This window comes from Ambystoma mexicanum, chromosome 1p (assembly GCF_040938575.1).
Source record: "Ambystoma mexicanum isolate Mex_15411 chromosome 1p, UKY_AmexF1_1, whole genome shotgun sequence".
Lineage (NCBI taxonomy): Eukaryota > Metazoa > Chordata > Amphibia > Caudata > Ambystomatidae > Ambystoma > Ambystoma mexicanum.
The window spans coordinates 1191663388-1191690604 of record NC_090921.1 but is presented as its reverse complement, the minus strand read 5'-3'; the positions used below and the strand labels follow the sequence as shown (position 1 = coordinate 1191690604).

At 44.3% G+C, this 27217-nt stretch overlaps 1 protein-coding gene across 1 annotated transcript in view; it reads left to right on the top strand.

Annotated features, from left to right (window-relative positions):
* LOC138451415 (phospholemman-like) overlaps positions 1–27217 on the top strand; it is a 366388-nt gene that overhangs the window by 227695 nt on the left and 111476 nt on the right. The window lies entirely within an intron of this gene.

Genomic DNA, 27217 nt, shown 5'->3' with positions numbered 1-27217 from the left:
GACACTGCAGTACGTGAGCGCACACATAGCCGTTCTCCTGCAGAACCGCAATATTGTTCTTTTTCTGAACTCATCTTTGGCACGCAGCTATAGCGTCCTCTCCCCTCTGGGTCTCCTCTTGCAGGCAGGCGCTGAAGGCGACGGAATGAAGGCAAATCTGTTGCGTCACCAGAACTTCTTCAAGGCAACAACGCCAGCAAGCTGAGCTGCAAACAGTGTCTGTGTACCACTGGCCCAGTTCACCCGTCCATCTTCCGGCTGGCAGCCCGAAATGGATCACATACACCTCGGTAGGAGGCAGGGTCTAACACAATAGGGCACAGATATTGGTTTGCATGTTGGAGGTGGCGGGACCTACACCCGCTTCCGGGTAGCTTTTTTCCATACATGTTTGCAAACTGCAATGCAAGTCAAATGCCCCGGGCCGTACAAAGTACGGCCCGATGGAGGGCCTGGGGGGTTAGGCGCAGGGTGGGGGCGAGATGGCGCAAAAAGGCAAGGTGAGGGGCAGGTGGCGCCATCGCCCCGGCGTTGCCAGGGCAGCAGCCCCCAACACCAGGAAAGATGTGAGGGAAACCAGCAGGGGGGTCGGGGAGGCCAGGCACCCACGAGAATAACAAAGGGCAGAAGGAGTATAAGTATGGCCCAAATCAGTGAGGAAAGCACAAACCAGGCAAGAAGCTCACATCATTCGGGTAAGCTTCTTGGGACCTGGAAAAGGGAGAAAGAAACGTTTTCGTTTTGTTTTCCAGACACGGTCAAACTTGCGTTAGCCATGGATGGGGGAAATCAGCAGGAGACATACCAGTGGTGAGGATCGCCGACGTCGGAGCAGGTGCCTGAAGGAGAGGAGTGCCGCATCGAGAGAAGCAGCCAGGAGCAGGACCCGTGGAGCCCCGCTGGTGAAACCCATCCAGAGGATCGCTGCGAGGAAGGCGGGAGCCGGAAATCGAGACGCACTGCATCAGGAGAAACAGCTGGGAGCAGGACCACGTGGAGCCCAGCTGGAGGAGCGTCACGGCGGAGAAAGCAGAGGGCGCACAGGATAAGAACCGGTGCGCAGAGCGGTGCACAGTCAGGGTCAGGTCCGGAAGCATTCAAGGTAAAGCAGGAAGCAGAAGGAGGGGCCAGCCCGGGTCATCGTCTGGCGTCCTTGTCGGCACAAAGCAACAGTCAGCCTCTTAAAGGGGCAGCACAAGCAGCGCATCGGGCCCGGCTAAATAGCCAAAAGAAAAGGAAAAGCAATTTCAGAAGCCGCAGCAGAGCCACCAGCGGCTTAAGCACAAAGCAAAGTTGCAGGCTCTTAAAGGGGCAGCACAATCAGTACATTGGGCCCAGATAAAAAGCCAAAAGAGGGTGCTCTTAGAAAAGGCAGCACTCGACCGAAATTTGCCAATAGGAGGCTGCAAAGCTTGGGAAATACCAGCAGGGAAAGACGGAAACTCGAGGCAAAGCAGCAGAATGGCAGAAGAAAGAGACAAGAGGGCAAGAGAATTCAGCGAATGGGCCAGGAAGTCGGAAAAGGAATTTGGGGCTTAATGGGTCCTTGACATCATGCAAAAGGAGGAGAGGGCAAAGGTAATGTTGCCTTTGCTAATTGAGGAATCCAAAGACAGCGAAGCAGAGGAGGCACTACCACAAGGACACAAGAGGGGAGAGAAGAGCCAAGGAGAACCCAAGACCAGACGGAGGCACCTAGGAAGAAGAAAAGAAAGGAGAAGAACAAAGGTACTGTAAAAAGTGGTGACAGAATTGGGAGGCAAATTGTGAATATGTTAAAAACCTGCATCACTGGTATGGGTAAGTCGCCCAGAACCAGTGGCAGGAGGGGTAGAAGGCACACACGGTGCAGGGAGGAGCAGGGGGATTCCACAACAGAAATAGAATGCAGTGATGATGAGGAGAGGGACCACCTGAAGGCATGGGTGAAATGGAAGGGGGTGGTGAGTAAAGAAAAGCAGAAGGGCGCTGGGCTAGAGGGAGCAGGAAAAGGTGCAGGGGGGACAGGGCCAGTACCACTAGATACCCCGGTCCCTACCCCTCAAGGACCAACAATGGTACCCAGTCCACAAGGGGTCCCGCCGGGACCCAGTCCACAGGGGGGTCCACCCAGAACACCTGGGGCACCCACGGGACCCACACAAATACCACAGGTGGGGAACACCCCGCAGGGGGTGGACTCAACCAGGGTAGGTCCCACAGCCACAGGAGACAAGGAAGGAGGGCCAGCCATGACAAAATATGACAGGCCAACAATGGGAAAAGATGCACAGGGTCGGTCTATGAAAGCGATGGCATGGTACATAAATGACAAGGTTAAAGAGAAAATCTAGAGAAAGGAGTTCATAGACATTTTTTCCCTACTAGAGTGCCAAAAGAGGGGGCTGAACGTGTCAGTAGAAGACATGAAGGAGGATGAAAAAAGTATACTAAGGAGAGTGACAGTGGTAGAGAGCTTCGAGAACTGGGTAGCAGCTTTCCAAATAATGTCCATTATTATATTACAGAAATACCCGGAAGACGGGGTGGCACTGGTTACATATCAACAAAGGGTTTTGAAGGTGTACAAGGCATTTGGGGTAGAAGCGTGGAAGGAATACGATCATGAGTTTAGGAAGAAACTGGAGTGCTTTCCTGACATAGGGTGGGACGAGGAAAACCATAACCTGTACTTATTTAATGTATTGAAAGAGAAATGGGGTAATAAGGAAAACAGCTCACGGGGGCAGCAGAGGAAACCATACTGGCAAAATTACTATAGAAGTGAATACAGGTATAATAACAGGAGATACGACAACAGCTATGGGAGGTCAAGAGAACAGAATTTTGGGAATAGGCAATATAGGTCACAGCAAAGTTGGCAGAGTAGCATGCCACCAACGGCCCTGAGGGGTGGCGGGGGAAACAATGGGACACCATGAGCACAGTCGGCACAATGCCAGAATTTTGTTAGTGGGGTTCATTGCAGCTGGGGGAGAAATTGCAAATTTAGTCACAAGTGTGAAAATTGTAAAGAGGACCATAGCAGCGCAAAGTGCACCAGGGCATCAACACCAGCAATAGAACCACTCAGAAACGTAACTAGAAACTGGGGTGAGAAGGGGGCCTCTCCTGTTAGGATTGAAGCAATGGAAAAATGGCTACAGGCATTCCCAGACCAAGAGGCCGCCACTATGATTAGAACTGGTTTTCAGGAAGGTTTCAGCATTCTGTTTACAGGGCAAGGATCACAGAACACTCCAAAAAATTAGAAATCAGCATTGGAAAACAGAAGAGTAGTAAGTGAAAAAATCAGAAAGGAGGTAGAACTAGGAAGGATTGGGGGTCCTTACACACTCCTGCCATTCAGAGACTACATATGCTCACCTCTGGGGCTAGTCCCAAAGAGGAAGAAAGGGGAATTCAGGCTAATTCACCCTCTTTCATACCCCGCCGGGGCATCTGTGAATGACGGCATCCCGCAAATGGAAGCAACAGTAACTTACTCAGATTTCCAAGAGGCGGTGGAGGTAGTCAGAAAGGTAGGAAGAGGGGCATGGATGGCAAAAGCGGACATAAAATCAGCTTTTCGACTGTTGCCAGTAAACAAGGAGTCACAGAAATGGCTGTGCATGCAATGGGAGGGAAAATATTTAATTGACAAATGCCTCCCCATGGGATGTGCCATTGCATGTGCATACTTCGAAAAAGTGAGTTCATTCCTATAGTGGGCACTCACCAAAGAAATGGAGGAGGCCAGGGTGGTCCATTACCTGGACGATTTTCTATTTGTTCGGCCGCAAGGGGCAGGTCTGTGCCAGGTGACTCTAAACAAATGTATAGAGCTAACAGGCGAATGGTGCTTACCGCTGGCAGAAGAGAAAACAATGGGGCCAACACAGACAATACAGTTTGTGGGAATAGAAATCGACTCAAGGGAGGGTGTATCTCGAATCCCGGAAGATAAAGTGGCAGACCTCTTGAAAGCGATAAACGATCTAAAGGGAAGGGACAAGGCCACAGTAAAGGAATTACAGTCACTAGCGGGAAAACTAAACTTTGCAGGAAGCGTCATACCGCAAGGAAGAATCTTTCAAAGGAGCATTGAGCTGAGAACAGGAGGGGCCAAGATGGGTCATCACAAAGTCAGGATAGGAGGGGGAATCAAGAAGGACATGGAAGTTTGGGGAGAATTTCTGAGGTGGTTTAATGGTTTGGTTATCTGGCGCATGCCTATCAACCAGGAGGGAAGGAGAGTGTTGTTCACGGACGTGGCCCGAGGTTTCGGTTTTGGGGCAATACTAGGAAGGGAGTGGTGCGCAGAGAAATGGCCAAGGGCATGGCAGGAGGCAGCGTGGACAAGGAATATCACGCTGCTGGAGCTTTTTCCAATTTGGGTGGCACTATATGCGTGGGAAACAGAGCTGAATAGCAAAGAAATGGCAGTTTGGTCGGATATCATGGCAGTGGTGCAAGTATTGAATAAAGGGAGCGCATCATGCCCGCTGGTCCTCGAGCTAATGAGAGCCATCACACTCGAATGTCTAAAAAACAATGTATGCATAAGAGCAAGGCACGTATCTGGTGAAGAAAATGTGGTGGCTGAGGCCTTGTCTCGTTTTCAGTGGGACAGGTTCAGGGAGCTGAGGCCGGACGCCAAAAAGGAAAAAACACCCACACCAAAAAAGGCATGGGTTCCACTGAAAGCGCTGGAGGAGAAGGAAAAGCTAGCCAGAAGGTTAACGGGGAAAAAACAGGAAAAATCACAGGAACCCGTACGGATCATAGAAAACCTGGCCAGGAACGCCCTAACCTACAAAACGGGTAAGCAATATGGAAAACATGTGCCGATGTATTGGTGGAAGCAGGAGTACAGGATGTGGGGGAGATTACAACATCAAAAATGTGCGAATTCTTGGAAGGGGCTTTTTCTAAAGGGAAGAGAAAAAGTTGGGCGGCAGCACATTTAGCCGCAGTTGCATACACCACAAAAATAGCAGGGGTAGCAGACCCAACCAACAGCCCGCTGATAAAGAATGCAATGAAGGGTTGGGCAAGGTTAGAAGGAAAAAAACAGATAGTAGGAGACCCCTGAATTTTGGGAAACTAGTGGTACTGCTGAAAACGCTGCAGGACGCATGTAGCAGCGAGTACGAAACAGCGAGGGCAGCATTTGCACTAGATTATTACGGGGCCTTCAGAATAGGGGAGCTAGTAGCCCGGAACACTGCAGCAGGGGATGGCCTGGCAAGAGGGGATGTTAGTATGGGATCCAAAGGCATGTCCATATTCCTGAGGAGATCTAAAACTGACCAGGCAGGTAAGGGGAGAGCGATAGACCTCAACTGCATCAGAGAGAAGGAACACTGTCCCAGGTGCATCACTCAAGCATTTCTCGACATCCAACTGGACGTCGGAGGGCAACTACTCATACACAGGGACTGCAGTGTACTTAGCAGGTACCAGTTCCAGGCATTCTTTAAGAAAACGGTGGCCAAGGCAGGGTGGGATCCGGCAGAATTTGGGACCCACTCTTTTAGAATAGGTGCAGCAACGTCAGCATGGGCGGGGGGCCTAGGAGCAAAGGGTGTAAAAAAGATTGCAGGTTGGAGGTCACAGTGCTTTAAAAGATATATAAGGGAGGAAATTATATGAACCTCTCTCACCCCACCCCTACAGATACGGGCCCCTACAAATCGGCGTGGATTGTGGGGCTTTCGTTCGTGACCCTTGCAGGCAGGCAGATCGAGGAGATCGAACAGGGACTCCATTTCAAGAAAACAATCACGTCTTGGTGGGGCCTCCCGGGCATGCACTGGGAGGACATTCATGACAGGTTGTCAGACCTGATCGGTTTTAGAGACCCCCCCAAAATACCTGGTCATACACCTGTGGGGCAACGATCTAGTCAGCACGAACAGGGGAAAATTGCAAAGAGACATATGCAAGTCACTGCATGACTTAGCACACTGCTGGTGGAAAACTGAAATTTTCATGTCAGAAATAATACCACGTAGAATCTGATATGGGGCGCACAGGAGGCAGGCTGTGGAAACGGCAAGAAGGAAACTCAATAAGGCAGTGGAAAAATACTGCAGAAGCACAGGCCTCCATTTCATAAGGCACAGGTTTTCACAAAATAACCCAGATTTTTTCCACCAGGACGGGGTACACCTGTCCAACAAAGGGATGAGGTTTTTTTCAGACAATATTTTTAGGGCATTGGAGCAACAGGGATGTAGATAGGGGTACTTTTGGGGGTACCTGAGCAGCAGGGACAACGCCCAGTCAGGTGTGGCGGCACGTGTCCAGGAGTAGATGCCCGAGGGTAACCGAGACTGGCCAAGGAGAAGGCTGGCATCTCTAACCCTGGACACAGTGTGCCCAAAAGCACACACACATGTTATCATGATTCTTGTTTGTGTATTTTCTGTAGAAAATAAATGCCTATGGTCAATCATTTGTCCACAACAAAACTGTCTGTAAGTCATTCCATAGTATAGGAGGCAGGAAGCAAGAGCAAGGAGAAGCCCACACTGCACAGCCTTTGCCCCAGACCCCGGGGTTAGGCGCAGGGTGGGGGCGAGATGTCACGAAAAGGCAAGGGGAGGGGCAGCCAGGTGGAACCACTGCCCCAACGTTGCCAGGGCAGAAGACCCCAATACCAGGAAAGGTGTGAGGGAAACCAGCAGGGGGTATGGGGAGGCCCAGCCCCCACGAGAGTAACAAAGGGCAGAAGGAGCATAAGTATGGCCCAAATCAGTGAGGAAAGCACAAACCAGGCAAGAAGCTCACCTCGTTCAGGTAAGCTTCTTGGGACCTGGAAAAGGGAGAAAGAAACGTTTTTTCACCCAACCCACCCTGCAAAATGTCAGAAAGAAGGAGACGAACAAATGAGGAGCTGGAACGATGAGTACTTTCTTCAGTACACGGTAGAAGAAAGTCGTAGGCGGCACGTATCCAGGAACAGATGCCTGAGGGTAACCAAGACTGGCAAAGGAGAAGGCTGGCATCTCTAACCATGGACACGGTGTACCCAAAAGCACACACACATGTTGTTATCATGATTCTTGTTTGTGTATTTTCTGTAGAAAATAAATACCTACGCCCAATCATTTGTCCACAACAAAACTGTAAGTCATTCCATAGTATAGGAGGTAGGAAGCAAGAGCAAGGAGAAGCCCACCCTACACAGCCTAAGTCTGAGTCCTTCATTGCAGAGGTATTTCTACAAAATAGGCGCGCACCTGGCCAAAGTTGTGGAAGGGTGGACACACAAGGACACAGAGGGGGATGCAGAGGGTGAGGGGGGCTGAATTGCTGACGCCACCCATGCCCCTCCCTCTGCTACTGCATGCCTTCAAAATTGGGAATCCTACCAAGACCAACTGAGCCGTCACCTTATTGAGGTCTATAAATTGGGTACCATTACAAATTATGCGGGCTAAATTACACCTAACACCTTTAACTATAGCTCTTAGAAGCGGGAGGAGTCCGCCATGAAGCACTATACAAAAGCACTTCCTCATTGAGTCTTCCAGTCAATCTTTTACTGTCGTGTTAAGAAGATGTTTTACAGCCTGGTTACAAGATCGTCATTTGAACTAAAAATAAACGCGCTGGAAAAGCCCGTGGATTAGCTTTCCAGAATATACCCGAGAATAATGTGTTTCAGTCGTCTTATCTCCGGGAGCCGGCAGAGAGTAAACAACGCTACGCTCGCGCCTCCCTCGCTGTCCTTCGTAGCACGAGGGAGTCTTTGGGACTGAGATGCTGTGTAGGCTTTCGGCCATGGGCTATCATGTTGTTTTGCTGCGGCCCCTGAGAGCCTGCCTGAGCCTTCACGACCCCCTTTGCTCTCATGTGACTTGGCATTTATACAATGAGCAGGGGACATATTTATAAACGGAGAGACGGCGGCTTAGAGTCAACTACCAAGGCACAGTTTAAGTAGGGGCAATCGACAGGGGGAGTTGATGGGGTGCCCCCCACCACATACACCGATCGAGAGGGGGACCGGAGGATCGTTCCTGCCTGTCATGCTTTTTAGTGTGAGCCCGGCCCTCACCTACTTGGGTTGTTTAATGGTAGTTGTTATTTCATTAGATGCTTATGGTGGTGGCTGGTACAGGACAGAAATCACTGAATTGACATGGATTTTATCTACTCTTTTCTTCACCTAAATCTATGTTATACGTTTATTGAGGCTTTTTAAATAAGATTATGACTGCTGCACTAATGTCTGCAACAATCTTTTTTTAGGGTACGTCTACGAACCACCATTCAACCTTAGTTTGACACCTCCGTTATATATTATTGGAAATTCAAAACTGCACACAGACCAGCCCAGAAAACAAATCAGAAGCAAACCTATAATTGTCTTTGAGTTCTTGCCAGTGAAAGCAGTTCAGGCTGAGTCATCTCCCGCGTCTCTGCCATGAACTTACCCAGGTCATGCCTTAGCATTCATTTTAATGACTGTGTAACCATCTAATATTGCTTCATGATAGTTGACACTTGTGACACTTGTATCATAAATAAACAAATGTAGATAGATGGGATAGATGTTTTAGAATGACTCCCACCAGCAATGTGGAAAAATACGTATTCTCTTTCAATAAGGTATCCCGGGGTAATGCTCTGCTAGAATACATACTCAACCTGATTCAGTTATGTGCAGACATTCCCCACAAGAAGCCCACGTCTTCCTAGAACCTTCCTGCCTTTTTAAGTATGCTATACCCTCCTAGCCCCCTCCCCAGCCCCCTCGAGGCCTCAACCTTCATAAAACGCAGATTGTATGCCGGTAGGATAACTCAGCGGGTTGAGCACTTCGTGCTGCGATCTGAGTGTGATCTGAAGGTCGCAGGCTTGAATCCCGGCAAGGATTTCCTCAGCCTTTCATCCTTCCGAGGTCGATAAACGAGTACTAATTTCGGTTGGGTGATATTGTATGTAAATATGTGCTCTGTATATAAATAACACATCATTATCATTAAAGGCATTTCTTATAAGGTTGTAAGTCTGTCCATGTTGTGGCCTTTGGTGCTTCTAACAATCTTTTGCTGGAACACTAGAAAACCCCCTGAAATGATGCTCTCCCCCCGCATCGCCCCTGGGCATAGGTGTGTTGGAGGCAGATACAAACCTGTGACTGAACCCATTGCTGCCAGTGCAACCCATCAGTTTTTGAATCACATATGGTTCTCATTCAGATGTTAGCAGAAGATCCTGATTGCGTGGTGCAGCAGTAGGAAGAAAGCCTGACAGAAGCCTTGTTAAAAAATAAAAACAAATAAAAAAAGATTAAAGTTGGGAACAGCTGCTTAACTCATCAATACGCTGCTTTAAAAAAAACACTTCTGGTATTTCCACTTCTTTTGTTACAAGCTTTAATAATGTCATTAATAATGTTTAGTTTGCATAATTAAGGGTACCAAACCTAAGAGAGTTGGAAGCAATCAGAAACATTTCAGAGGACAAAACATGGTGACCTCCCAAAATAGGGACATCTAAGCAGCCAGACACGTTTCAAAATGTAGCCTGGAATCATCGAACCAAAGGCCCTCAACAAAGCGCCACGGTAACACTGTGATAACGCCCTTACTTTCTAACACTAAAGCGGAAGAATCGGCTCTGCCATTTGCCCTAGTTGAATGTTTTCAAGAACAGAAATAGCAAATAAACACCCCAAGACTATAATCTGTACTCCACTCTAGGGGAGGTGCCAGCAACAGTTAAAAATACAAATAAATGTTTATTTTTATGGCCAGGGGTTTCAGGAAAGACAGCAGGGGTCGTGACCCCCAACTGCTTCCCTGCTTTGAACTATATTTAGTAAAATAATGACATGTCTAATTCGATTAATTAGTCAGTCTTCATTTTCTTTGTGAATGAGCACCTGCACTGGAGACACACGAATCTTCTACACTTCTAAAGGGGCTTTAAAATTCGTTAACCCCCTCCCCCCATTGAAATCAATGGGACAAAGACCATAGGCAACCCACGGTTATGGGTTAAAGTTGGTAAGTACTTGCTGAACCCCACAGGGGTAGACAAAGACACAACTAAACTCAGGGGACACCCGTGCAGACTCCATTTAACAACTCCAGTCCCAGGTTCTAGAACCAGCCGACCAGAGAAGGAAGGAAGCGGAGCAGGATGCAGGCCAATGCAATGGAATGATGAACTCCAGTCCCAGGTTCTAGAACCAGCCGACCAGAGAAGGAAGGAAGCGAGCAGGATGCAGGCCAATGCAATGGAATGATGAACTCCAGTCCCAGGTTCTAGAACCAGCCGACCAGAGAAGGAAGGAAGCGGAGCAGGATGCAGGCCAATGCAATGGAATGATGACCTCCAGTCCCAGGTTCTAGAACCAGCCGACCAGAGAAGGAAGGAAGCGGAGCAGGATGCAGGCCAATGCAATGGAATGATGAACTCCAGTCCCAGGTTCTAGAACCAGCCGACCAGAGAAGGAAGGAAGCGGAGCAGGATGCAGGCCAATGCAATGGAATGATGAACTCCAGTCCCAGGTTCTAGAACCAGCCGACCAGAGAAGGAAGGAAGCGGAGCAGGATGCAGGCCAATGCAATGGAATGATGAACTACAGTCCCAGGTTCTAGAACCAGCCGACCAGAGAAGGAAGGAAGCGGAGCAGGATGCACGCCAATGCAATGGAATGATGAACTACAGTCCCAGGTTCTAGAACAAGCCGACCAGAGAAGGAAGGAAGCGGAGCAGGATGCAGGCCAATGCAATGGAATGATGAACTACAGTCCCAGGTTCTAGAACCAGCCGACCAGAGAAGGAAGGAAGCGGAGCAGGATGCACGCCAATGCAATGGAATGATGAACTCCAGTCCCAGGTTCTAGAACCAGCCGACCAGAGAAGGAAGGAAGCGGAGCAGGATGCAGGCCAATGCAATGGAATGATGAACTACAGTCCCAGGTTCTAGAACCAGCCGACCAGAGAAGGAAGGAAGCGGAGCAGGATGCAGACCAATGCAATGGAATGATGAACGCCAGTCCCAGGTTCTAGAACCAGCCGACCAGAGAAGGAAGGAAGCGGAGCAGGCCAATGCAATGGAATGATGAACTCCAGTCCCAGGTTCTAGAACCAGCCGACCAGAGAAGGAAGGAAGCGGAGCAGGATGCAGGCCAATGCAATGGAATGATGAACTCCAGTCCCAGGTTCTAGAACCAGCCGACCAGAGAAGGAAGGAAGCGGAGCAGGATGCAGGCCAATGCAATGGATTGATGAACTACAGTCAGAGGTGTGCCTGCAAAACCCCACTACTCCTGGGTCCAGCTGACCCCTGTAGAGGATTGCAAAGAGTAACTTAGTACCCCTGGACCTGTCTTCAGGTACTCACAGCACCATTTGCAAAGAATTTGGTTTGGAAGGGATGGGACCAATCAGTAAGTATAGGGCTTCTTCCGTATGGCTAAAGACAGGATTCGGTATTCATGGCCTTAAACCTTGAACCAGTGGCAAAACATTCATAGGAAAGGAATTCTAATCCATGTAGACAGAACAGTGAGTCACTGAGCAGAAGGTGCAGTAGCAACGAGAAAGGCACCAGAAGGAACGTGAGCCAGTTGATCGGTGAAGTTCAGGAGGCAAAATGAGGTAGTCAGCAAAGAAAGAACAGTCCGAGCATTGGAGCAATGGTTTGTGGTGACCCAGGATGATCCAAGATGGATCCAAGATGGAACTGGAAAAATGTATGTTGAACCACTATTCTTCTGCATGACAGAGGATCTCCACAGCCTTTGGCCCAAGAGGATGTTGTGGGGCAGAAACACCAGAAACCAGACGAGCCAGGAAGGAGAGCTGGGACAATGAATGATCAGAGCAAGCCAATAAGTATTTCCAGGAGCCAAAAGAAGAATGTGGGAAACATGGCAAGGTACAATGGTCCCAGGACCCAGCCAGTACAGCCAAACCTGGTCCTAAAAAAATCATATTCCCATATTTGCTGCAAATCCTCCAGCAAATTAAGGTAAGAATCAAGTAATCTCTGAAGAATACAGAGGGACTCCCCTAGAGGCGCACATTCACTGATGGGCAGGCCTAAGCCAGCACTCTAATCACATACCAGGCAGACACACTAAGGTTCTGGTGGCAGAACAATTAGGTTGGCCTGAAAAGGCACTGATTACCAAGGCCAAGCCACAATAGATGTGTACTGGGGTTGTCTGTGTGCCAGGGTAAACCAGCTCAAACTGGAAAAGATGGTGCATGCCTGGGCTCCAGGTGATTCCATGTTTGTAGAATAGCCATTTTAGGTCTACCTCATGGTTATCACAAAGGGCTTGCCAGAAATAAAATGGCTGGATGTATGGCTATTATATTGGTATGTAGGCCTACCAATGTGGTACAAATGTCTGCACCCGCAGTGCAGTGGTCGAAGTGTACGAAAAGAAGTAGTGTAGCTGTGTTCTCGGCTGGTCTGCCCCACTACCCACAAACCCTATCCCTGCGCCCCTCCCAGACACAATCCAAGCACCCAAACAAACACACCTGCTATTTATGGGAATGTGCAGTGCAGTGCGCTGAAGTGCAAGCTTCAACTTCTTCCTACACTTTTATTTTAAAACTGAACCATTCTCGAGTGGTTTCTTTTTAAAATAAAAGTATAGGAACTGTGAGACTTAAAAATAAAAAGTATGGGAGCACCGCTCCCGACCGCTCCCGCCCGCTTCGACCTCTGCCGCAGTGAAGCCACAACTAAATTACAACTGCCACAAGACAGCTTTTCAGCAGAAGGAAAGGTGGGTCACAATACAGTGCTTAAAAAGCACCTCTGTATTAGGAGCTATAAGGACTACCATACGACAGCACAACAAAAAGGGTTGTACTGCATGAGGACTTCGGTACAAGCCTCTCTGACCACAAAAATAAGGCCAAAGTGCTATGAAAATTAACAGAAAAATGCAAATGTTTGGTGGTATCGTAAAATTAGATGGCAGAACCCAAAAAACTGAATCCTGTGCAAACGGTCAGTAATAATCCAATAAGGTGTGCTGGTAAAATGTATGTGACAAAATCCATTTTAGGATGGAAGCACCAGATATTAATGAAGCAAGTCTTACAGGCAGGGGAATACAATTGTGTTCATGTGGTGGAAATAGGCTTGTGATAAAATAGGGTAGGATTGAAAGCTATGTATGTAAAGCATATTAAATCAACGAACAGTGTTTATCAAAATACAGAGTAAGGTGGTGCTAGTAGAATTCCATTTTAAAAGATAAGCTTTAAGCTAAAATAAATCGTTACCCCAATTGATACAATAAAGAAACAGGTCTGAGGATTACAATTATGTGTGGACATGTGACATGTGAACAAGACTGTTACTTATAATTAAGTACTACAACATATTTACAAAATGGTTTTGCAAATTAAATCAAGAATGTATATGTAGGTGGATGTGAAGTTGGCCTATAATTAGGTACTGCTACGATATCATCAGCCCATATTGCTTCAGATGAGAAATCACTCTGAGAGTATGACAGATCATAATCCCACATGGACTTGTGGCATAGTGCAACAGTAATACAGTCAAGACTCCAAACTAGAACCAGGATACTTGGTGGAGGGATTTCAAAGCTGAATGTTTGTATCAACGTTAAGCAAATTTAAAAGATCGGGTGCACTTTTACAGTTATTAGAAATGAATGGTCATTAAAAAATAAACTACACAATGCTTTCTCTTCCTTCTTATTTCTTGAAGAACCAGAGATAGATGGGGATATTTCTGTAATAAGAATTAAGCAAGCTCCCTTCTCTGTGTCATTCAAAATAAAATTCCCTCCTAGAATCAGAAAATGAAAGCATTAAGGCAATTTTACATTAATGTAAAGATAATCAAGTGTGTCCATGCGTTTGCAAATAGCATTGACTCTATGAATTGTTCAGTTATTGTTCCTATGGAGGACAGCACTTTGTATCCCAGGTCCCTGTCATGTGTGGTACAAAAGTTCTTATTGTGGCATTTTGGTATGTTGGTGACTAATTCACATGAATACCCCTGGTTTTCAGTGGTGGTGTTCTCATGATGCTGACTGCTCATAATAATAAAACAACTATTATGCTACTTAGTAGCTAACTTACTAAGTCTAAGGGGGAATATTCAAGCTTCTTGCAGGTTTTAGAGTTTACATCACATGACCACCTGTATAAATGTAAGAGACAAGGATAGTCTTTCCACTTAACAACTTAGCATACTTTTAATCTTGTATGTACTCATTTTTCTCAATATTGGCTGGAATAAATCAGCCCTGGAGCAACCCTTCAAAGGTCCACGTGTAGGGTGAATGCAAAAGTGTCACAGTATAAGGCATGGTCCTTACACTATTGATCAATAGAGCAAGCCCCCTGTTTGAAGGTTAAAGGACACCGATGTTGGTGTTGCCTTTTGGCTCACGCATTAGTAGGTTGCTTTCATGCATTTATCACAGGCAGTTATCCGCTGTTTGCTTTTCTTAAAACATCTGTTAGCATTTATTTTTCATAGTTGTGCATTTGAAACATGACATTGAAATTTGTGAAACAATAGTGGGTAACAAAACATATAATTAATTGTATTTATCAATAACAATAATTGAGCAAAACAGCAATTCAATACTTTCGACAAACCCATAGCTTACCTTAAAACAATATACCTTATATTTGCCAGTAATCCTATGCCTGCAGTCACTTCCATTGCATAAAATGGACTGAATCAAAACTAAGGTAAAAGCAAAGCTCATTAGTAGAATAGCGAGTCTCTCATGATATGTAGTCACCTGTAAACCCTCCCTTGGGAACTTCTCCTCTTGTCCGTCAGTCATGTGGTTGTTGGCTCCCTGGTGAGTCACTCTCCTCCGGTCCATTGCCCATTTGGTCTTTCGCTGTGTTGCTCCAACTCCCTTCTTGTCCTCGGTTGCCTGTTGAGTCACAAGTACTCACCTTTCTGTGTGCTCTTGATTGTAGGAGATATTTATGTGGCAACCATCAATACAGGGTGTTTGGTCTCCCCAATCAAAAGCACCACACCAACTTTCCTTTTAAGTTAAATCTAGTCCTGTCTATGATTCATATAGAACCACATAAGTCCCTCACCTTTGTGCCCAGATAAGACAAGAAGCAGGCTGGTGTATAGAAAGAATATATATTTATTACAGAATAGGAGCATTTATATTTGTACAAAATCACAGATCACGCCACCTAACTCTGTGGCCCAAATGCTTTTCTTTCCTAATAATTCTTTTTTTTTCCACAAATTGAAAACACAAGTTGGTTCAGAATAGCAGAGATCACAAACTCTTTAGCCCCCACAACATGTACAATCAGTACACGTTGTCTGGGATTTGTTTTTAATAGCATGCAGCACCTTGAAACGTTACAAGATCAGAAGCGTGTCACTCTATTTTATATGAAGTTTAATTTAAACTATATCCAACACTTTTTTCTAGTGGCAGAAACAATTTCACACATGCTATCAGTTTTGTTTTGTTTAACGTAATCACATGTAAAAAGAATTTTGACTGGCACTGTGCTCTTAGCAATGCTGGCAGTGTAATAGTACAACAAACTTTTCAGAACAAACACTTTTTTTTTTTTGTTTGTTATGGTTTATATAAACCTTACAAAATATTTAAAAGAACACACTTTCTCAAACGTATTTACACAACTTAGACATAAAATAAGTACCAATCACATAAGAAGAAATGCTAAATCAAGTACAAAGAGCAAGTACAAATAAACAAGGAAAAAAAAAACAGCAAAAGACAGAGGTCACCAAATAGGATTACCATTCTCTCCCATTAGATACAGTCGATACCCTTTAAAAGAGATCACAAGCATTTCTCAAGAACGTTGCAACCCTAATGTTTAAATTGCCTTTGCTACAATGGAGCATTCTATACCAGATGAAATCCCCATCCACATTAGCAGTATTCGATACATATTGACTGAAGTATAGAAGTCTTTCGGCCTTGAGTGCCGGACACACCAGCAAAATATGTTGTAGATTCTCAACCGTCCCCTCTACACAGCAGAATCTACACCAATTCCAAGACCCTTTCACAATCGATCTAATGGAGTTGATCTGGTTTGTAGCAATGACATTAAATCTAAAACGCATAAAATCATTTCTTATCCGTTTACTGGGATATTTGACTAAATACTGTTCCATGACTGGCAACCATTTATTCAATGCACATACTTGATGATAGAGTTTAGAGTCCAGGATTTTATTTTTTGTATGTAACCAGTCAAACCCCATCACACTTTCCTTCACCCGTGTGGGTTTATTCTTAAGAGAGGTTACTGACATACCTAGAGATTTCAGAGTCTTTAAAGTTTCAGCATTCAGCTCTTGTATAAAAGGGTTACCAATGTCCTGACCTACACAACAGTAGAGTGTATTCATTTCACTAGACATACATTTCCTCCACAGCTTTAGTCTTTTACAGGTTACGTAAGCCAATAAAGAGTTTAGACCAAATTCATACAGAATTAACTCAAAAGGAATTGATTTAGGTAGAAAATACAAAACCAATTTCCAAATGTAACTCTCCGTGGACAGCCAATCCCCCTCGTATTTTAGAGACTGTAATTCCGCTCCATAGATTAATCTAGGGATGACCTTTTTCGTGTAGAATTCTCTCAGAGGACTCATTGTGAATCTGCCAAATCTGGAATCGATGACTCTCATTTGACAGATTGCAATGTCCGCCTTGAATCTAAGTTGAGTTCTAAATACTGATCTTAAGTTGGACCCTGATATAACAAAACCTAAATATTTAAACACAGGCTGGGCTCTGAGACGGGAATTACCACATGACCAGGTAAGCGAGTCCAGCTTCTTATTTCTGTTGCCCAAAAAAACTATCACAGTTTTAGCTGAGTTAATCTTCAGCAGTAGAGCAGAAATAAATTCTTCAAAGGCTTTAAGCAATCTTTGGAGGCCGATCTTTGTGTTATCGATAAGGAGGAAGTCATCAGCATAAGCTAACCATGCTAAACGGATGTTCTGTATTTTGGGAGCTACGAGGCCTTTATTTGACAGGGCGGTATTCGCACCACTCACGTAAAGGTTGAATATTGTGGGTGCCAACCTACAGCCCTGACGGAGACCGTTGTGGACGGTCAGTGCATCAGAAAGAGTACCCTCAGCATCCAATCTTACCCTTATTTCTGTATCTGAGTATACAGCCCTGACTATATCAAACAGAATTGGAGGCATATTTAATGTTCTCAGTCTCTGCCAGAGAGTCGTCCTGTCCACCAAATCAAAAGGGGAGCTTGAGTCCGTGGACGCAACAAAGACAGGTAAAGCACCCTTCTTCATTGCTTCCGCTCGCAGGCAGCTAAGTATCATCCCTCCACATTCGGTTCCCATATTTTTTCTAAAGCCGATTTGTCTAATGTCGAGAAATTTTTCTTCAAGCATCCACTTGTGAATTTCCTTCAATACAACTGAAGCAAATAATTTGGATTCTGGATCCGAAATGGCAATTGGCCTATAGCTTAGGGGACATTGTCGGGAACCCTTCTTAAAAATTGGGATAATAATAGAAACCCTCCATGACAGAGGAAGAACTCTGGTCAGTAGTATATTATTGAACAAACTAAAAAGTATTTTTGCCCATATAAGAGGTTCACGTTTGAAAATTTTATTGGAAAGGTTGTTCGGCCCAAGCGCACCCGAATTTTTAGATTTAGATATTAAATCAACAATGTCCCACGTACTAAATTTCAAGAGCCATTGGGATCTACAATTCAGAACATCTTTTACATCATGATTTTTAGTGTGATAAATATCGGCAAAATGTCCCAGCCAAGTAGATTCATTAATAGGATTGAGAAGTAACTCTTTCTGAGGTTTCTCAAGGTTGTTAATTAAGTTCCAGAAATTGCTGGAGTTATGTCCTCGTAGGGAATTTAACATAATTTCACCATCCCTCTGATATTTAACCATGCGATGTTGGATGGACCAATTTTTATATTTTTGCTTTATTTTCTTTACCATAGCCACAGTATCAGTAATATTATACCCCACTTTCCAATCCTGTCTGATCTCTTTCCTCATTTGACACATCAAAATAATGGGTCGTAAATTTATTATCTATATTCTTCTTGCCAGAGGAATCCTCCATTTTTCTAAGAGATCTGGTAATATAGTCTGTAAATTTAACAGCCGAGTATGTATCGACCCGTTGATTATCAGAAAAGGTCTCATAATCTCTAATCATGGTGGCAGTAAATGAACAGTTTTTTTTCTCAGTCCATTTAATTCTATTCCCCGCATGATTAATTTCCAAGGGGTGATTATACATCATTTTTGATTTTGAGTGACCCACAGTGACCAATTCAAGAGAGAGCATGCAGTGGTCACTGAGATTAGTATCAATGATGTCCAGCCTTCCAGTACAGTTGAACACACCCACCGAGCAAATAATATAATCAATAGTGGATTTGTAACCTCGCGCTTTCCACGTAGGAAGAGAATTAGCCACAACTACCAATCCCCAGATCTCAATAAAATGCGACCAAATTCTGCCTCGACCCTTGGGATTGTCAACTACTGGTAATACGGTCTCATAGTTACCAGTATACAGGTCACCAAGAGGAGAATCAGCGGGAATATCAACATTTAGGTCGCCAACAATCACAATGTGTCCCCCGGGATTAACAACCAACCAGGTTTCAAGTAATGAGCCCAAATTCCATAGTTCCAACCTTAATTGGTTATCAGAGTAGTCTGCCTGGTTCCAATATATATTCACTAACAGAAATGCAGAATCCACCGCATTAAACTTTAATATATACACCACCACTAAAAAGTGGTCCGAAAAAGCCCATTCACCCGTGATTCTAGGGTCAATGACATTTTTCACTGCCGTTATAAGACCTCCTTTGGGTCTACCGCGTCTGCCCCCTTTTGCGGTTAGTGACAAGACCGTGAAACCCTCCCAGCAAAGGTGAGCCCTAGACCAGGTTTCTTGAATGCAGACAAACTCATATTGGGCTAGATCGTTCATAAGGCTGGAATTGTGTAGCAGATGCGAAGATCCTCGTGAATTCCAGCTTAGTATTTTCGAGATTGTTTTTCCGGTTACTAAAGGGGCTTCGCCAGTTTTTTAAGAGCATCAATAGATTCACGCAGGGTCAGGGCAAGCCACCTCCAGTCTTGTGTATCCGACTTCTCAGTTACAGGCACAGATCCCCCACCACGTTATTATGGTACAATCCCTTCGCTTGACCACTATTGGTTAAGAGCGACTGTTTTACCAATGGTTGAGTATATACATATTCAAAGATGTCATAGCCTCTTCGTTGAAGCTGTTCTGCCTCTTTCAGGAGAAGATTTCTAACCAAAGGTGATGGAATAACTAGACGAACGTAATAGAGACGTTGTCTATGTATGTAATCAACTAAGTCAATGTCGGCAGAAATGATCAGGCTAAGTTCAGGAATTTGACCTAATAATGATAGTATAAATTGCCTATTTAGTGAGGGCATAGAGGGATCATTAAAAAGTGTTGTCAGAACAAGCCCCGGTATCTCCGGCCTTACGGGTTCTTTTAAGTCAAGCATCGGGCAATCCAGTGGCTGTTCGATACCCTTTGCTTGGACACTAGGATTAATCATTCCAGACCTCCCCTCACCCCGATCAGCACAATAATCCTTGTAGCTTCCAACACCATTTTTACCCAATGATTGTCGTGCCAGCATATTAGACAGGTCTTTAGAGTGTTTTTCCTTGAGTTTTTTTATTAGGGATTCATAGAAGGCGTCATTATTCACAATCTGTTTGGTGTCCCTCTCATTACTCATATTGGAGACATGTCTGACAGACTTTACAGGATTAACAACGGTTTCCCTCTCTTTTGCTTCAGTATTTATGTCATTAGGTATTTTACCCAATACGATTTTCCAATCGTAACTACCCAATCCAGTATTAACTGAAATACCTACATGATTCCTCACTGGGATTGACTCATGACTGAGTACACCTTCCTTACTAGTCTTTGTTTCAAGCATGACAGACCCTTTTTCGTTGGCCAGTATAATATATTCACCCTCTAAAGGACTTTGTGATTCCACAGAGGATACATATGGCAGGGCAGCATTAAAGATCTCATATAGATCATCTCGGTGGTTTTTCTTTTTCAAAATATCACAAAGTGGATTGTCCCCTTCAGAATAGGAACTCTGTGTGAATTGATCAATACCTCTGCTTTTTTTTAAAGGTTGTTCTTTCATTCCTACATACTTATTACTTTGCAATTTTTTCTCTACACCGACTAGTTGTACTTCAACAACCTCATCGTAAGTGAGATCTCTGAGGAATTTTCTAGAAGACTTCATCTGCCCTCCTTGCTTATGACCGTTATTATTGTTTTTCTTCAATTTGGCCAACTTTTTCCTCTGTCTTTTAGAGAGTTTGGAATCATTTATACCCCGCTCCTCTATCTGTCCGGGAGCATTCCCCACCTGCTCAGATTGAGCTTTATCTGTGGAAATGGACTTGGTACTACCCATGCCGGTCCCCACAGCAGAATCCTGAGTAGCAGGTATAACAATAATCTCATCTACTGGCTGAACAGAGAGAGACTTTATAGGACCAGAGCTAACAGCATTCGGCCTGAGATTGTCATCCAGCTTTATCATCATAATTTTACTCAATGAATCAGATAATTTACCTGGGAGCAAAAAAATTTCAGAGACTAGATCCCCAATAGATTTCGTTTGATTCCGCAATTCAGTAAGTATGAGCCGGTTAAAGAGACTCTTCATCATAGAGAAATCAGATGCCGATGTATCAGGCATATTTGTAGCAGATTTCAGAGCATGGCTTGGTAATTGATTAGATAAATCCAGCAAATCATCATAGTTAAAATCACTAGGAAAACCGTTGTCATTATCAGGTATCTGCAGCTCAGAGTCAATGCCAGAACCCAAAGCCTTGGTTTTATCACCCATAGTATTAGATATCTCCTCACCCCCAAATAATGGCTGAGAGGAGTCTATGATCTCCCCATTCTGTTTACCCAACAGGGAGCACTCATGTGCACACTGCAACAATTCAACCTCCTCATTGTTAACTTCAGGCAAAGGTAGGGCAGCAGCACAGGCAAGACTAGCTCGTCTTGTGCTCACTGCTGAAAAGAAATTGGCACCCGCTTCTTTACGTATCTGCGGTATTTTAAGTTTCCTCATATTTACACTTGAAGCCACAAAGTAGCGGCTCCCCTATTGACCAGATGGAAGAAAGAATTAATAAAAAAGAATAAAGACAACACACCGCAGTACCGCCTCCGCCAGCCGAACAGCCAAACAGCCAGCCACTTGGTCCACTTAGGTGCGCGTGCGGGTGCGCAGGCACGGGACCTGATGTAGGCTGTCGGGAGATGGGGGCGGGGCTTGCGGGCAGACTCCGTTAACTAGAGAAGATAGAGAGAGAAGCGTAAGCAACGCAACCAAACGTAATGTAATGTCCAATGTCCACAGTGAGAGCGCAGGTAAGAGCTCCTGAACACCACTCACAGGCACAGGTTTCCACAAATACGAGAATCGGCGTCTTCCTCACGCCGACGGCACACACTGGTGCGGCTGTAAACAGCAGAGCACAGAGTCATCAGCCAAACAGCCAGCCACTTGGTCCACTTGGGTGCGCGCGCGGGTGCGCAGGCACGGGACCTGATGTAGGCTGTCCGGAGGTGGGGGCGGGGCTTGCGGGCGGACTCCGTTAAAGGCACAGGTTTCCACAAATACGAGAATCGGCGTCTTCCTCACGCCGACGGCACACGCTGGAGCGGCTTTTGCAGTCTGTGCTCCGGGCCTTTTGCTGAACACGAGGACACGCCAATAAAGTGCTCAGTTCTGCAGTAAATGACGCCATGACGGCACCATCTTGCGTTGTCTTTTTATTTATATTTGAAACCCTTTTTCTATGCAAGGCAAATTCTCCCTTCTCTCGTGTGCCACTTTCTCAGTAGATGGTGTGCTTTTAAATCATTTATTCCACTGGGAACTTTGGAAAAACACTGTTCTGTCCCAGCACACACAAACCCAGGTATTTACTTGGACCCCCTCTGCTATAAGGCAGGATTCAGGGGAATGAGAAGCAGTAGGCAAATTCATTTTTAATGCACCTCTCCCTTTAGGGAATTTTTTCGGTTGGCAAAAATAAATAGAGTACCCAATTACATTACAGACTATATATTTGTATCCACTTTAGAAGTGATGTTGTTAATTTTGAATTTCAACAAAATCACCCCTTGTAATTTGGCTATGTGGAAATTAATTAAATCATTGTTTAGCAAAAATACTAAGGAACTAATCTGTGTGCCCACCCAATCAATAATGGGAATCAAATGAATCAAATAGATCCCCACAAGACTTGGATTTGTTGGACAAGTTTACTTACATAAAATATGTCTGGGTTTGTGCTCAGGGAAAAGGACATCAAGGCTCAGGTCATCTTTAAGGTACAGGACAGGAATCACCAGAATCAGTCATGCATATTCTCCATGCTGAATCCTTCTATTTTGCTTCTCCTTGGTCATAGGGTTCAGCCTCTGTCCCCTCTCCTGTTTCCTCCAGCGATCTTATCAGCAGTTCCCACCTAGGTAAATCCAGGCTTTCTCTCTGATTTCCATTGTGCGTCCTGTTACGAATTTTACACCATTCCTACAAAAATGTATAAATAATGTCATGCCAAATTATTGGTCATTAGTTTTGATTGAACAAATATTTTCCATCCCCTTACCCAAGGTGAACCTCTTTCTTTGGTTGGCCTATTCAGTTGTCAAGCCCACATTTTGTCAGGCCTCAGACCACCCACTTGAATTTACATTTTACACATTTCAAATTTGCAATTAAAAACTCTAATATTTCTATAATAAAGTTAAGCATAACTATATATATATATATATATATATATATATATATATATATATATATATATATATATATATATATATATATATATGGAAAACAAGAACTGCAATTGTGCGGCTCACAGCGGCACTCCTCCATTTAGGTTCCAAAGAGTAGGTGGACACATGAAGAAAACACACAATTACGCATTTCACCCAAACCGGGCTTCGTCATATATATATATGCCTGAAACGGTCTGCCCATCCCGGCCCCAAATAAAATGAGTCTTGTGACTGCACAAGGTTTCAGGTTTGAACAAGGGGTTTTCTTGATTCATTAAACGATTATAACAGTTATCAACCCAAAATGTTCTCTACATATAAGCTATCACCACCCAAAAGCTATGCTTTTTGACATTTTCTGGGAAGTCATAACCACATTTCAGGTTGTATATCTTCTTCCAAAGGTCAGATTCTTATTCGAGATAAATCAACAAATGGGTATGTTTGTCAGCTTCTTGATGATACTTGAACCATTATTGTGTGACTTATGGTTACTGAGGAAAAGAACAAAATATGATCCTCCAGCTAAACTAATAACAATCTCTTAACATATATGCATATTTTGAATTAAATTACACATTAGATTTCATTTCCCCAATCAACATGAGATCTGGATATCTGCTGTCTTTGTTGGTTTTGCCTGCTAAAAACTATTAGCATTTTTTCTCCCCATGCTAATGGATAATTTGTTGCTTATCTTTGAGAGCAGGGCCCAACCCACCATAAATTCCTTTTTGGTCACTGCTGTTGCTTCAAAAGAGAATTTAGATAGATAGAAGATAGGGGGAAGGTCACTGTTTCAGTGTTCTGAGCAGAAACTGAAGCCATTTCTCCTGAACATAAAATTATGCCAATTCTCCTGAACAGAAAGTGGTGATTTTACATATTACAATTTGTTTTACACAGGAGGCCTTACATCATATGCAGATTTCTCCTGCGCCAGGTCATCAATGTTCATCTTTAAATTATATTTTATATTAGACTGGCACAGGCACTGGAGTTTCATTGGTAAACAGTTTCTTTCAATCCCAGATGCAAATGTCTTTATTTTTCCGTGCGGCCCTCTTTCTGTCAAAAGTGCCTTTCATTTTTTCATTGTGTAGGGAAAGGAAGGCCTCTGATTTGACTTATTTGTCATTCACACATATGGCACACTTACTTTGAGTCTTTCTTCTCACAGTTATTTTTCTGAACAGTTGTGACAAGCCACACATTTTCTTAATATATGCCTTGAAGTTTACTTCTGCAGTGCCATTTAATTTTCCATGTTCCTGGGTTGAAGTTGCAGAATGCACACATTTTCCGTGGTCTCCCTGTTTTATCAAAGTACAACGTGTTTTCCTGTTTTGCAGTTTGAAAATGAATTGCTGACCTTTCAGTCTGCCAGTCAAATTGTGCTTTCACCTTTCCAAGAAAGCATTTCTGCATTTGTAGGCCCATTTAATTGTATTTCTCTAGAAACAGCATTTTGATTTGGCAGTTGGTAATGAACTGCTGCCTATTCAGTTTGGCAGTAATCTCTGTGTGTTTTCAATGGTCTATATTTTAGGCCCAACATAGCCCAATGCAGTTTCCTTTTTGTGTGTGGCTGCCTTTGAACCTCACGTGATGCAGGAAGTGCATTTTGAAAGGCCAAATATCCCATACCTGCATAGTGAGGCCATGCAATCACATTTGGCACTGATTGGAGAAAGTAACAGTAATCATGTCAAAATCATTCTATCTCCCACCCGAACCCACAAACATATTGATACACGACTCCTCCACTGAAACAACAGGTTAGACAATGGAGTTTACATCAGCAGAATGTGCACTAAATATCCTTAAAGGTCACACTTACGCACTACAGATACACCAACATACTTCTCCACACTCCTTAATCACTGCTGTGACAGACACCACAGATACCCTCACACACAATTACTTTAGTAACTTGCAGTTCACTTTACCCAGTGCTCTAGACGGATCAGAAAATATATTAAAGTTGCATCCACAGATAGCCCTATGTTTTCAGATCTGCACAATTCAAAATGTTAACAAAAAAAACTTGTCTTCTTTCCTCTGCTGCTAAAGTAATCCACTAACCCACCTCTTGCAGATCCTGAAGCCCCTAGAAACCGTGAAAATTGAAGAAGTCATGTAATTCAATGACCTAGCATTAAAGGGCTTAGAACGAAGTTGCACTGATTTTATTTTAGGCAGAGTAATGCTAGTTCTGCCACAGTTAGTTTGCTACACTTAAATCTGTGGTGCACTGATGGGCTGGAAAGACAATATACCTGTATGTCAAGGGGAGTGATATGGGAAGGCTAGTGCAAAAATAATGCAAGGTGACACCCTTGGGAGCCACTGACTGAGTAGCTTGAGGGTACCCTATTTTAGCCCTAAAATCATTAAATCTTCCCCATTGTAAGGGCATCTTTTTTCAAACATTGTGAATAACCACTAATAAAGACTCAGATGTTTGCAGTTACATCAGAGTGAGATTAAATGATGTGCCAGCATAACACGCTTTGACAGAACACTGAAGCAGAGGTTGTAACCCGCTCTGGAATTCAAGCAATTGGCCAAACACATTTCAAGCTTTACTTGTTACACACATTAAAATTTTGGATTTGAAGGCCTAATACAGTACTGTCTTAAAAAGTTTACTTGTGAAATATGCACACTTCTTCAGCCTGACAACATTTAAAGTCATATTGAAACATGGAAAGCAAAAAGAATATCATTGTAGCTTGTTTCCACTTCCTGAAATAAAAAGATAAGTCAGAAAATTAAAATAATGCACGCCTCAAACATCTGCTATTTGACACCACTGTGCTGTCACTACTTTAAGACACACACTACAATACGTTGTGTAATTAGATCAGTTAGGTGTGGAGATTTTTTGTCAAAAACCTCCTGTTCATTGCATGATATAAACAACATGTGGCTAAGGACATACAGACTTCTGCCTTCTCTCTTTCTCTCCCCTGCTGATTTCCTATCTGATACTGCACTGGTCACCTGGCTACCCTCTGATTTCGGCCCAGGTCGCTGCCCGCCCAGTTGCACACCTGCACTGTCTCTCGGCTACCCTTGCACTTGGGTCTGTATCTGTAACCTTACAGTCCCCCTAGCAGCCCTTTTGGACACCTGCTGTCTGCACTTACCCTTGCACCTGCCACCTGCTGGCCGTACTTCTTATTATTGTTTGATCCCTTGTACAGCACTGCCCCTTCCCCTTTCCCCTGGCACTTTTCCCCTCCCGATCCCATGGGCTTGCGCAATCTCATTGTCACTTGGCCTAGTAAGATCGTTGTCTCTGTCCTCCCTCTGTTCCCCCTTCCTTGCAGGGACGTCATTTGGGGTTCGCAACTGTGGCCCCTGATGTTTCCCTTGCTACTCCGATGGACTCCGTTGCTACCCCTAAAAAGAATTTCAACAAATATTCTTTTTTCCTCCTTATTTCTGAAATTGAAGCTCCTGGGCTGTGGCCGGTGCCATGTGGCTCTTTGTTTTTGGAGTGGCTGGAATTTATGTTGAGGCCTCTTAAAAAAAACAGGGGGGTTCCACAAGTGTAACACTTTGAGTAGTGGCCCTAAACAAGAAAGAAGAATAATAACAAATAATTTGTCTTTCTGGAATTCTATACAATAATTGCTAGACTCATTAAAGCAGTGAAAGGTCATGTTGTATCATTTCCCATGTTGTCCCTTCAGAGTGGGGTCAAATGACAACACTGCCTATGATGTCAACAGAGGTCAAAGGTCATGTGATGTCACTCCTGCTACCCCTGGCATTTTGGTAAAATGACGTCCCTGCTTCCTTTCCTCGCCGCGCCTTGAAACACTTGGGTATAGGCGCGCTACAAATGCCATATCATATCATATCATACCATATTAAACCTTACTCTTTTTGCTTGTTACATGGCAGTAGAGCTCATGGATATGAACATAACACGGTGTCTTCATTCTGTTCCTCTCATTAACTGAGGTGTGGGTGGACACAGACTTGCAAGGTAACTGGTGCTGGGTGGGGTCTTTCACTTGTTATTATCCCATCAAGTCTGTGGTTACAACAAAAATACATGTTTGTGAGGTTGTTAAGGTGCTGGCTGTGCAGCCCTGGGCTTCGTTGTGGATATCTCAGCCTGGCCATGACTTGAGAAATGGGCAATATCTCCTTGTCCCAGCCGACATGATTCCAAATGTATCACCTAATCCTTTGAACTCCAACTACGCACTTGAAAATACAAATGGAAGAGGGGTGGCCTGGCCTGTAGGCAACTCTGGAGAATTCCCATCAGACCTCTGCACCCTTGG